The sequence below is a fragment of the Sminthopsis crassicaudata genome, chromosome 3 (genome assembly GCF_048593235.1).
Source record: "Sminthopsis crassicaudata isolate SCR6 chromosome 3, ASM4859323v1, whole genome shotgun sequence".
Classification (NCBI taxonomy): Eukaryota; Metazoa; Chordata; class Mammalia; order Dasyuromorphia; family Dasyuridae; genus Sminthopsis; species Sminthopsis crassicaudata.
In genome coordinates, this window is record NC_133619.1 from 154,979,695 (window position 1) to 154,991,570 (window position 11,876).

Below are 11,876 nucleotides of genomic sequence, written 5' to 3' on the forward strand. Positions count from 1 at the left end.
AAAAGCATATGTAAAAAACTAGACTTGGGCAAATGGAAGCTAATAACTTTATAAGATATCAAGAATCAAGTCAAACAAAATCAAAAGAATGAAATAATGGAAGAAAATGTAAAATATTTCATTGCAAAAACAACCCCAGAGAATAGAACCAGGAGAGATAATTTAAGAATTCTTAGATTATCTGAAAGGCATGATTTTTTTTAAAAAAAGCTTCCACAACATCTTGAATAGAGCAAAGGTTGACTAATAAAATTAAAAATTAAAAACAAGGCAAAGACTGGAAAGCTTTGAAAGCCAAACACAGAACTTTATATTTGATATAGTAAAAAGTTTGCAGAAGAGTATAACATTGAAAAAATACATAAGGAAGACTAAAATGCAAATTCTGCAAAATCCCAATCTGATTCTGTATCATAATAGAAGAGTGAACCTGGATTCTTAATGGCAGTCTCAGTGGAATACAAACTTTAGCAGGTTCTATGATGCTGAAACAATTTTGAATATGGTTTTGGTAAAAGACTAAATCAGCTTTCTGTGAACTACTTTACCAAAGCATTGAGATACCTATTAGAGTAAGGATTTCTTGATTGCACATAGATTAGACTAGATTTTTTGCAAAAGTCTCTTCCAATTCTCATGTTCCATGATTCCATGATTCCCTGTGGATCATGAGGTTTGCCGATTTTCTTGTGTTTTTAGCATCAGGTGCCAAAAATTATAGTCTCCTGAAAGAGATCTGCAACCACTCAAGAGACTTTGACCTAACAACTTATACTTCATCTATTTGTTTTTTCTGGTGTATTTATTGCTCATATTGTGAATTGCAGTTAAGATGAACACTCATCTATCACTATATATGCATATGTATGTGTATATATTTATGTCTATATCTACACATATAAGGTCCTTGGCTACATAGGTATATAAAATATATATTAGGTAAATAAAAGTATAGATAGGTATTTCTGTACTTATATAAGTATTCATAATATGTAATACACATATATGTATACACATATATATTCATTTGTGTATAAAATGACAGTCTAAGAGTTCACAAGTGTTCTCATCATGTCATATCTACAACTATACTTCTCTTTCTGACTCTGTGTGTCTCTGGTTGATGAATTAAGTTCAAAATTAAATTGGAGGAGGTAAACAGACTAGCTTGCTCTCAAGAAATAGCAAAGTTTCTTTAATATCCCTAAATTCTCTCCGCAGTTAAGGTCTATCTTTTTAAAAATTATATTCTACCAGAACTATTGCACACACCTGCAAAACAGAATAAAACTGCCTGGTGTCGCAGGGGGATAGAATTAAAATGAATAGCTCACAAAGAACTCTGAAGATGATTAACACACATCATCAAACAAATATATGATCATAAAAGGTCAGCTAGACATATGATGAGGGCAAGAGAAAACAGGCAGAGGTCCTAAGTACTCATCGGTATAAAGACCCTCCTCTCACTGACCTTCTTGTGTTAAGTGGCACTTTTATGCATGTTAATAGGCATGAATTTTTAAATATTCATCCTTGTAGGATTATAGAATTCAGGGGAGTGTAAATATCTTTGAATCATTAAATAAAATGACAATGGTGAATAGGATATATAAAGATAATGATAAAGATAATGAGTGACCAATGAAAACTATAGTAATAATCAAGGAGTGAAGGAATCAGTAAGATTGAAGTGGTTGTGACCAGAATGAAAACACATCTGGAACATTTTGGGGGGAAAAAAAAAAAGCTACGGGATTTTTTTCATTGCTTATTGGGAGTGAAGTTGATAGAGAACTTTAAAACTACTATAAAACTCCATGGTCAATAATGGGGAAAATAATTGTTTTTGAATAATTTCACTTTAATTTTCCTTGATAAAGTGGGTATTTCATATTTCTTTTTCCTAATTAAAGTATTTTCAAGGTGTTATTTGAGCAACCAATTTACTTCACATTTTCTCCATGAAATGCAAATGATATAGCAACTTTTCCATAATCCCTTTGATTCTTTTAGACTAGAATAATAAATAATCATCTCTTATTACTTCTGAAATATGTACAGTTGAAAATAAATAAAACAATGTTTTCTAAAATTTTATAACTTTAAATATGATGGTGAATTCTGTGACTTAAATGTTACATTTTTTCATAGATATTACTTACTTAAAATGAGTTCATGTATATACCCATTCCTACATGGCCTAAATATGTTGTAGCAGAAAGAGCATGGAACTCACAGTGAGAAGATGTGGACTTGAGTATCCCTATCTGGTCCACAGTCTTTGTGACTTTGAGCAAACCACTTCTTTTTCTAAACCTTATTTTTCTCATCTCTGAAAAAGAAATAACACTTGTGCTACCTACATTATAAAATTGTTACTAAGATCAAATGAAACAATGTATTCGAAAACACTTTGTAAATATAAGATATATTGTTATTATATCTTTATATCCTGAATATGTTTCTTATAGTTTCTTGCTATACAATGTCATGATCATTTGCATTGCTACTGTTAAATTTATATTATTATTTGATTTGATTTTTAAGTAATTTATAATTATTTGATTAATATGCTTATATTTGCTATGAAATCACTCTGAGCAAAGGCAAAATAAAACACATACAATAGTGTATAGAATTAAAGTAATTCCAAATTGGAATTTACATAATTCTTCTCCTGAAGAAGAATTTTTAATATTCCTAGTTGGAATATAAAAGCTACCATGTATGTTTTAAGTAAAGGATTTAAATCTTTTAAAATAAATAGCTGTGTTTTTGAAGAACCATTTATATTAAATGTTCCCTTTCCTTATTTAAAATATATAGCTAGGAAAATAAATTGTATATAAAATGGGAAGAGGGGAAAGATTACATTGACCTCTAAGGAAACATATTTTCAAAAATCTTTCAGATCAAATATTTAATGACTTGCTTCATGAAACTGGAATATTTGTGCATCATTTGAAAGAGGAAAAATGTGTTATAATTATTTTAAGAATACATATAAGATATAAATTAGAAAACTCGGGAAAATTCTGGAAAAATGATGGAGTAGAATGGTAAATTTCAACCTCTCCCGTTTCCCCCACAAATAGCACAAATCTGTGCCTTAGGGTGAACATAGATTCGTGAAAAACCTAGAACAAGGATCTTTCTGACATAACCCAAGAAGATCTGAAGAAAGACTCAGGACCAGGATTAACCCCTCTAAAATGCAAATACCTCCTAGCTAGCTCCCTAGAAACAACTAGTGGGGAGCCCTAGGGCTATATGGGTGTGGAGAGGCCTAAGTAGGAACCACAGAAACTTTCACCTCCTGGACTGCTGGTTCAATCCAGGTATGAGTCTGGAAAGAGGGAACCACAGCAGATTAAGGATACCAAGCCCAGTTGTGTTGCAGAGACATGGCCCTAGGCAAGAAGGAAGCAGCACATCCTCCATGAGTACAGAAGAAGTGGGGCAGGATACTGCTGACTGTGGGCACCTGCAGGAGGAGGAAACTCTTGATTTGGGGTTGCACGTCAGAGGGGGAACTGAAGTAAAGCCAGAAACAGCATGCCCCCACCCCAGGATTAGGGGTGCTTACACTAATACATTTTATTTAAAAAAAAAAGTGAACAGCAAAGAAGAAAGAACCCCACCATGGAAATATACTATGTGATCAGGGAAGACCAGGCAGGGTTCATCTTCAGAGGAGGACACAAAAATTAAAAAAAAAAAAAAAAAAGCTTCTATCCCAAAGAGGAATGTGAAATGTCTCCCTGCCCAGAAAGAATGTATAGAAGAACTCAAAAAAGAATTTTAAAATCAAATGAGAGACAATGAGATAAAACTAAAAAGAAAATGAAAAATCATCTAAGATAAACAAGATTATGAAAAAAAGTTAACCAACTAGAAAAGGAGATACAAAGTCTCAAAAATGAAAATAACTCTTTGAAAATTAAAATTGGGCAAGGGGAAGGGAGTGAAAATATGAAAGACCAAGAAGTAACAAAACAGATTATAAAAGAATGAAAAATAGAACAGAATGTAAAACATCTTATAAGAAAAAATGACAAATCTGGAGAATGGATCAAGAAGAGAAAATATAAAATATTTTATGACATAAAATATAAAAAATAATTAGACTGCCTAAAAATGGGTGACCCAAAAAAGGACCTTGACACAATAATACAAGAAGTAATCCAAGAAAATGTTCTGGAGTGATCGAACATTGGGGGAAAGTAGAAATTAAAAAAAAAAAATCTCCAATCACCACCTCAACAAGATCCTTTGTGGAAAACACATAGGAACATTACTGCCAAATTTTAAAACCTCCAGCTCAAAGAGAACATTTTGCAAGAAAAAAGAAAAAAATTCAAATACACTGTGCTGCAATTAGAATTGTACAGGACTTATCACCTGCCACAATACAAGACCACAGATTCTAGAATCATATCTCCTGATAATCAAAAAAACTAGACCTATGGACAAAAATATCATGGGATGGGTGAACAGAGGTGCATAGGATGAGGGAAAAAGACAAAGGAATCATCCATGGATGGGGGGAGGTTAAGTAATATCAAGGCAAATTGGGAGCAGAATTAAAGCAAAGTGTCAAAGGTATAGGAAATATATGTATGTATGTATGTGTATGTGTTTATGTGTGTATACATATCTACATAGGTATACATAAATGTTTACTTATAAATTCAGAAATACAAATTGTCAAATTCCTGGCATTTGTCTCAATCACTTTTGTCATATCTTTTGAATATTTTCTTTTTGTTTTCTGATACTTCTTCTAACCACCCAGGCCTTCATCATCTTACTCTTAGACTACTGCAATAGCCTGCTGGTTTTTCTATTTGTATCCTCACTGAAATCTATATTCCATTTGGTTACAAAAATGAATTTCCTAAAGCACAGGTTCAACTACATAATGCCCACTCAACCATCTTCAACAAACTCCAATGGCTCTTTATCATTTTCAGGATCAGATACAACATCCTCTGGTATTCAAAGCCAACTTTACCCCTCTACTTTTCAAATCTTCTAACTTCTGATTTAGTTTTTCTATTACTTAATCTGTGTCTGTGGTTTTTGGTTATACAACCAATATTGGAAGAGAATATCTTTTAGAGATAAGATCAAACATATATCTTCCCTGTTGAAATCAAAGTTGGAATCGAAGGAAGGACTGAAAGTAACTCAGAATGATCATGATTCTTTTAACCAGCATTTAATTTTAAACACATTAAATAAGGTCATAGGAAATTTGGCATCACTCAATCAATAAACATTTATTAAGTACTTATTTTGTATCACAAACAATAGACCTCAGAGGTCATGTAGTTCAGTTCCCTATCTTATACACAATATTCCTGACAAAGGATCATCATTTCTACTTAAACACATCCCTTGATAGAGAAATCATTGCCTTGTAAACTTCTCCAGTTAACTTTTTAAGATATAGATCTAATTGTTGAAAAAATATTATAGATCGCTTAAATTCCATTCACTGGTCAAGGTTTAACATTCTAGAGTTACACAAATTAGGTCTAGAATGCAGTATAATTGTGTGGAAGACTATAAGTGTTGCAGTGAAATTAGTGAATTAAATAATTAATGTGTGGAAGACTTTAAGTGTTGCAGTGAAAGGATGACTACTGTAGATTAAAGTGGCCAGAAAAAGTGGCAGAAATGTTAATATAGTTTGGAATACTTTTAAGAAGACATTCCCTTTATATTGGCAATGAGGCCATCTTTCTAAATATTATAAGTACAAAACATAAGGGGTGTAAAAAGTCCAATTTAGAGGTAATATGCATTTCTGAAGCTTATCAGAATTTCTACTTGCCCAATAGGACATCTTTCTGACCATCATTGGCTTGGAAAATGGATCACAGTGTTTTGTTTTTAGCAAATTGCATCATCTTAATCTAATTTGAGTAAATTTCATGGTTCATGACTGTTTCATCTCAATCCAATCACAACTGCACTGTCCTAACTAGGCTTGGTCCAGTACACTTCTGAAGTCTTCATGAAGTTATAGAAAGATGAGTAAGATTTGGAAAGGCAGGGAATGTTCCAAGCAAAGTATTTCAAGTTTTGTTTTGTTTTTTTTTAATCTAATCTGTTGTAGGGGAAATGATCTGCTTTATACTTCCTAAAATACCCAGCTTTTCTTCACAATCTGATAGCAACACTTTCAACCAAGTTGAAACATTCAGACACTGAATGAAATAGAAAGGAATACTGAATGCGATACATTCTTCTGGGTGAATAATAACAATTTACCCATATAGTACATTTAAACCTTCACATCAATCCTGAGGTATGAGTAACATAAGTATGTGCCTGATGAAGATACTAATATTCAAAGAATGTACTCATGGCCACACAGATTATTTCTGGACTGAGATTTAAAGCAAGGTATAGTGATTCCAAGTTCAGCAGGTCATTTGACTTTATGACCATCTACAGCAGGAGGTTAATACTCATAGGCAGACATTCTAATATTCATTGAAAGAAAAATCATGCCAATATTAAACTGTATCATCCTGCTAATTAAGATATTTCTTCCTTTCTCTTTTTCCTTTTTTTTTCCTCTTTTGGTTAGCAAGCTGAATAATACAAGGGGATTCAATTGAAGTACAGCAACTAGGTTCAATTAAGAGCAGTTGAGTTTGGTAGGCAAACTCCCTCTAATATTTAATTTGGTTTGGGCCATTTCTGTCAGCATGGCAGAGTAGATATAATGACAGCCTTGATAAGTCCCTTACTGGTACAAACTGACTAAATGACCCACCTCTTCAAGTAGTAAACCTACTCTTTTTGTCCCCAAAAGCCCATAACCCTATAAATTGTGGAGCAGGTGCTGCCTGACCTGTACAACTAGAGAAAATTTCCTCAACCCTTTTCTTATATGAAAGTACAAATCTGGTAGAAACAAATTGTATGGCAATGACTATTGGTAGCACACACAAAAATGTCTTCTGTAAAAGAACAAAACAGGCAATCTTTGTGAAAATTCCACCTCCCTTTCTGACTCACTCTGTAGCTTCCTACCTCCTGTCTCATGAGATTTTGAGATGGAAGAAATTTAGAAATTATCTATTCAAATAACACTGACATTTTATAGAAAAAGGATCCTGAGACCTAGAAAGTTTCAGTAACTTGCCTGAGATCAAACAGAAAAACAAAACAAAGCATGTAAATTAGTAAATATTAAAGAGAGGACTAAAACTTAGGTCCTCTGACTTAAAAATCATTTCCCTTAGTACCATGTCACTCTGTCCCCACCATCATTCTTTGCCAACTCAACTCAGAACTGCTTAACAAAATGTTTCTTCTAGACCCCAGTCTCAGAATTCCCCTTCCTTGAATATTCAACAGCATTCATTTGGTTACTAATCTAATTATATGATAAAAATAATTCACAATATGGGTCAATCTCCAGGAGGCACTCATATTAAACAAATATGAATTTTAAAACAAATGTAACAAAATGTAAAACAAATATAAATTTATCAAAAAAACTAAATCTCTAATTGGGATATACTTTTGATCAAGAAAATTTCAGGTACTTCCTTCTCCTTTCCCTTAACTAATCTGCCAAGGAAAACAAAAAGTTCTTGCTTTGGGAGAAATCTAAGTTGAAAAATCTGATAATATATACATTTGACCATGAATCTTCGAATATGGAATTCATATTTCATAGCTTCTGAATTCTTTTGAGTAAAAGTTTAGAATTTTATTGAATCTTCATTGGCTGCCCATGATGGGGGACATCAGAGATTGTTCCTTTGAAAGAACTTTGTGTCTTAAAAAAATGAATGTTAAAGCTATCCTAAACATAATTGGAAAATATCATTAAGAGAAAAAAATAAAGTATTTGGGGCCCAAAAAACAAAGAAAAAATTTTGTGGGGGAAAAAGAACTAAACCTGAGAAGACTTTGTCATTTACTCTTTGTGCTGCCTTCATAATTCTCAATGTATCAGTAAAATCATTCAGTTCAAGATGGATTCATTAAAGAATAACTCTTAACTTACCCTGCTTATAAGTGCAGGCCACTAACCTAAAAATGGAAAAACAAATCCCTGGTTCTAAAAAAAAAAAAGAAATTTTTCACATAATTAATGTCACATCCCCTCATTCAAAAAATGATAATTGAAAAGGATACCTTGTCATTATTGTTAGACTCTTGCCAGGATAATAGTGTCTTTAACGTACCAATCAAGGTCAAATATGACAACAGTACTTCTTAAGACAATGAGGTAAATATGTTTAAGAGTAAGAGGTGTGTATGATCATATTCATATGTCAATATTGTTTTAGATATTATTTTAATATATTAGATATATGATATAATATATTTAATATAGATTTAGATATTATTTTAATGGGAAAATAAAGCACTTTTGGTACCCCAGAATAAAAAAGATAGATACCTAAGAAGGGCAGAGAAACCTTTCTTCTGACCAAAAGGGTAAAGAAAGGTAAAAGAAATTATCTGTTTAGAATTTTGTTCCCCTAATAAGTCTAAAATCTGTATGTCACAGCCATAAAACTTTTTCCTGTTTATATAAATATATGTACCCACAAAAAATGCTGATACTGATCCTGTTTTAACAGACTTAGACATATGCTCTAGTTGCAGTTTTTGTAGTTCCCTTGGCTTGAAAGGTCAAAGACTTAATGGATCCCATTTGCTATGACTGATAAAAAAAAAAAAAAGAAAGAAAGAAAGAAAATGGTTCCCAAACCTCCTTTTGGAGTATTTGGCTCCAAATTGATCTTAATCATTTTTAAACAGTTATCTTTCTATATAGAACTATCATCAAGGCAATAATCAGAATGTGTAAATTTTCACAAGAAATGACAACTTCACTTTTCACAGACTCTCCAGCAAGAGCACAGAAGACAAAGATAGAATTCTCCTAGAATAGCTGTCCAAGCAAGTTTCTACCAGTTGGCTATCCACATTCTAAAAAAGGCTGTCCACTTTTGAACTTTCCATTTCTAATCCAAAGCCACACTTTTGATCATTCATACAATTTTAGCTCTTACTAGGGCTGAGGTCTACCACAAAAGCCTGAGAGGAAAACCCTTAGAGGAAAACAGTGCATCTAAGTTCAAGAGGAAAGAAAAGTCAAATGGCTTGTAAATACTTTCCTGTGGTTAAACATTTATAGAAAGGGTGATTTTTAAAGGTATGGCAGCTGAATATATCTATTTAGCATGCCAGTTCACCTGTGCATTAGGCTGAGTGGTAAACCACACTACTACTTTGTTTCCTCTCTGATTTAATTTCAAACCACAGTCATGGTTATGAAAACATCAATAACGAACAATAACATATCCATCTGTCAAATTCTGACCCATTTTTCAGAATCTTTTAAAGAAAATTATTTTTAAAAAGCACTAGTTTCATTTTTATTCACTACAGCCCTTGGAGGTGTGAAGTCACCAATATCATTCCCATTTCACAGATGAATTTGAATCCTGAACAGATTATCACACATACAGAGACGCATACAGATTTAGAGTACCTGACTTTTCAATCTAGATAGAAACCTATCTAATAAATATTTTTGTGAAAACTCTTACCTTTTCAATAATATATTTAAACCCAGAGAGAATTCAATTATCGACCAGCCTCTCAGTTCAGGATTCTAACGCTGAGGAAGTATAACCATCCTTGGAAAGGAGGAGCAATGCCAAATGTATAACCTATTACTCACTGATCAAAGGAGCAGCGGAGGGATTTAGGCCAGAGTCTCCCACCCACTATGATCACTAAGGACAGCTGTACATACGTACCCCAGCTCTTTAAGGCTCAGGGATCCAAATCGTGTAGCTAAAGGCAGGAAGATGCTTTGTGTTGGTGGTCACCCCAATTAAAGATGCTCAGCAGCCCAATGAATAAAAAGGAAGGCTGATAAGAAAATAACATGCCAAGGAGGTAGAGAGGATGGAGGAAGGGCAGCGCGGCCTCCTTTGGAACCGACCTGGCGCAGAAACTTCTCTCCACACCTGCAAACAGAAAGTCTTCCCCTGGAGCAGAAGCAGCATCAGTAGGCCAAAGGAAGCCAGCCCGGCTGCTGCCTCTGCGTGAATCGACCATACCCTTCCCTGCCTTCCAGCAGCCCTTTCTCCCCCACCCCCCACTCCAACCGCACCTGGAGCGGAGACAGGCCTGGGGCTTGACCAGGAGAGAGAGAGCGCCCGACCTTTCCACCCTCAGCGTTTAACACAGCTGCAGCCAAGGCCAGAGGAGCCGGCAGCCTGCCTCCCGGCTCCAAAAAGACAGCTCACTGCAGGGGACAGCCAGGGTGGGATGGAGAGGGAGAGCGCATCCCCATACCCAGCGGGTCGCATCTCCAAAGAAGCCTGACTGTACCCCACTTTTTTCGGCCCTTCCCCGACCTTTGGCCAGGGGCAGCCGGGAGGGAGGACCCCCCGGGCAATGCGGGTACACCCGCATCCTCCCACCTGCCTCGGCGCCTTAGTCTGCCCCAGCTTCCCCTCATCCCCACCCTCCCCCATTCCCATCGCCAGCCTCCGGCCCAACCCCTGGGAGATGCAAAAGCGAAGGAGCACCGCGGGCCTCCCTTATTCGAGCCCCTAACCTCCCCAAAAACCACAGCAGCGGCGACCAACCTGTAACCCTAAGAATAACCATGGGCACGGGCATCGCGGGGAGACGGCGGCGACGGCGGCCACACAAGGGAAGCTCGGGCCGAGGAGAATCGAAGCCGGGAAGAAATCAGTCACCAGGGCGCGCGCGGCTCCGACACAGGCGGAGACTCCCCAGCACCTTACCTAGCGCAGCTCCCACCCGTCATTGCGTGATCGAGGGGGGACTGGTGGCTGTGGCTCTGGGGCTATTTTATTCATGTTGTTACTATTGGGCCGATGATTATGATAGTGTTGGGGGGAGTGAAATTGGGGGACTGGGAGCTTCTTTCTTTTTCTCTATTTTTTATCTCTTTTTTTAAGTTGTCATTACTGCAGGGTCTGCAAGGATGCTGTGGGCTGAATGGAGGAAGTGAGAGAGGAAGCGGAGATTCAGTTGGTAGGGATAATAAGGGCGTCGGTACTGGCAGGTTTTCTCTGTGGCTACAGCCTTCAGTCTCACAGCAACAGCTGGGATCTTCTAATCTGAACTCTGTTCCCTCTCTCTTTTTTTTTTTTTTTCCCCCTCCCTGTCCCTTTCCGGCTCTCTTTACCTTTTCTTCTCTATTTTTATTCCTCTCCTCTCTTCTTTCTTTCTATGTGTCTCTGTCTCTCTTCTCTCTCCCCACCTACTTTCACCTTCTCCAACCTATACCCCACCTACCACCCCTACTCACACAACGAGCATAAATGTGTCAGGTGTGCACCCGAGACAGGCAACATAATATGCATGAACCACTATTACCTGAAATTTCATATACCCAGATAAATACATGACATAGTAGTTTCAGTGCTACACTTGAAATTAGGAAGACCTGGCTTTTAAATCCTGGCTGTGACATTTGCTAAACTGTGAGAGCATGAGTAAATCATTTAATCTCTCTGAATTTCAGTTACATCGTATGTAAAATGGAGATGATAATACCTGTAATACTTATCTTACAGGCTTCTGAGGCTCAAATAAGACCATGTAAAGAACTTTACAAACCAGAAAACCAATATAAATATTATCAGTGATGATGATAGTGGGCTTGGAAAATGAGGGCAAGGTGGAGATGGGCATGATGATCTTTGTCATGATGATCAATATGATGGTGATGGTCACAATGATGCTAATGTCTCATTGACACTCTGAGTGCCCCATATTTAAGACATTTTTCCTCCTTGAGCTTCAGTTCTCATCTCTAAAATGGAGATAAGACCTGTGGAACC

At 36.0% G+C, this 11,876-nt stretch overlaps 1 protein-coding gene across 6 annotated transcripts in view; it reads right to left on the reverse strand.

Annotated features, from left to right (window-relative positions):
• NALCN (sodium leak channel, non-selective) overlaps window positions 1-11,048 on the reverse strand; it is a 518,736-nt gene extending 507,688 nt beyond the window's left edge. For 2 of the 6 annotated variants that reach the window (XM_074299465.1, XM_074299460.1), the window contains exon 1: window positions 10,650-10,782. The gene's annotated coding sequence lies outside the window, so the exon portion shown is untranslated. Of the gene's footprint in view, window positions 1-9,596; window positions 9,781-9,809; window positions 10,023-10,168; window positions 10,394-10,649; window positions 10,783-10,811 lie in introns of those variants that run through there. The other 4 variants (XM_074299461.1, XM_074299463.1, XM_074299462.1 and 1 more) reach the window with 4 other exon arrangements.
• Window positions 11,049-11,876: the final 828 nt, after the last annotated feature.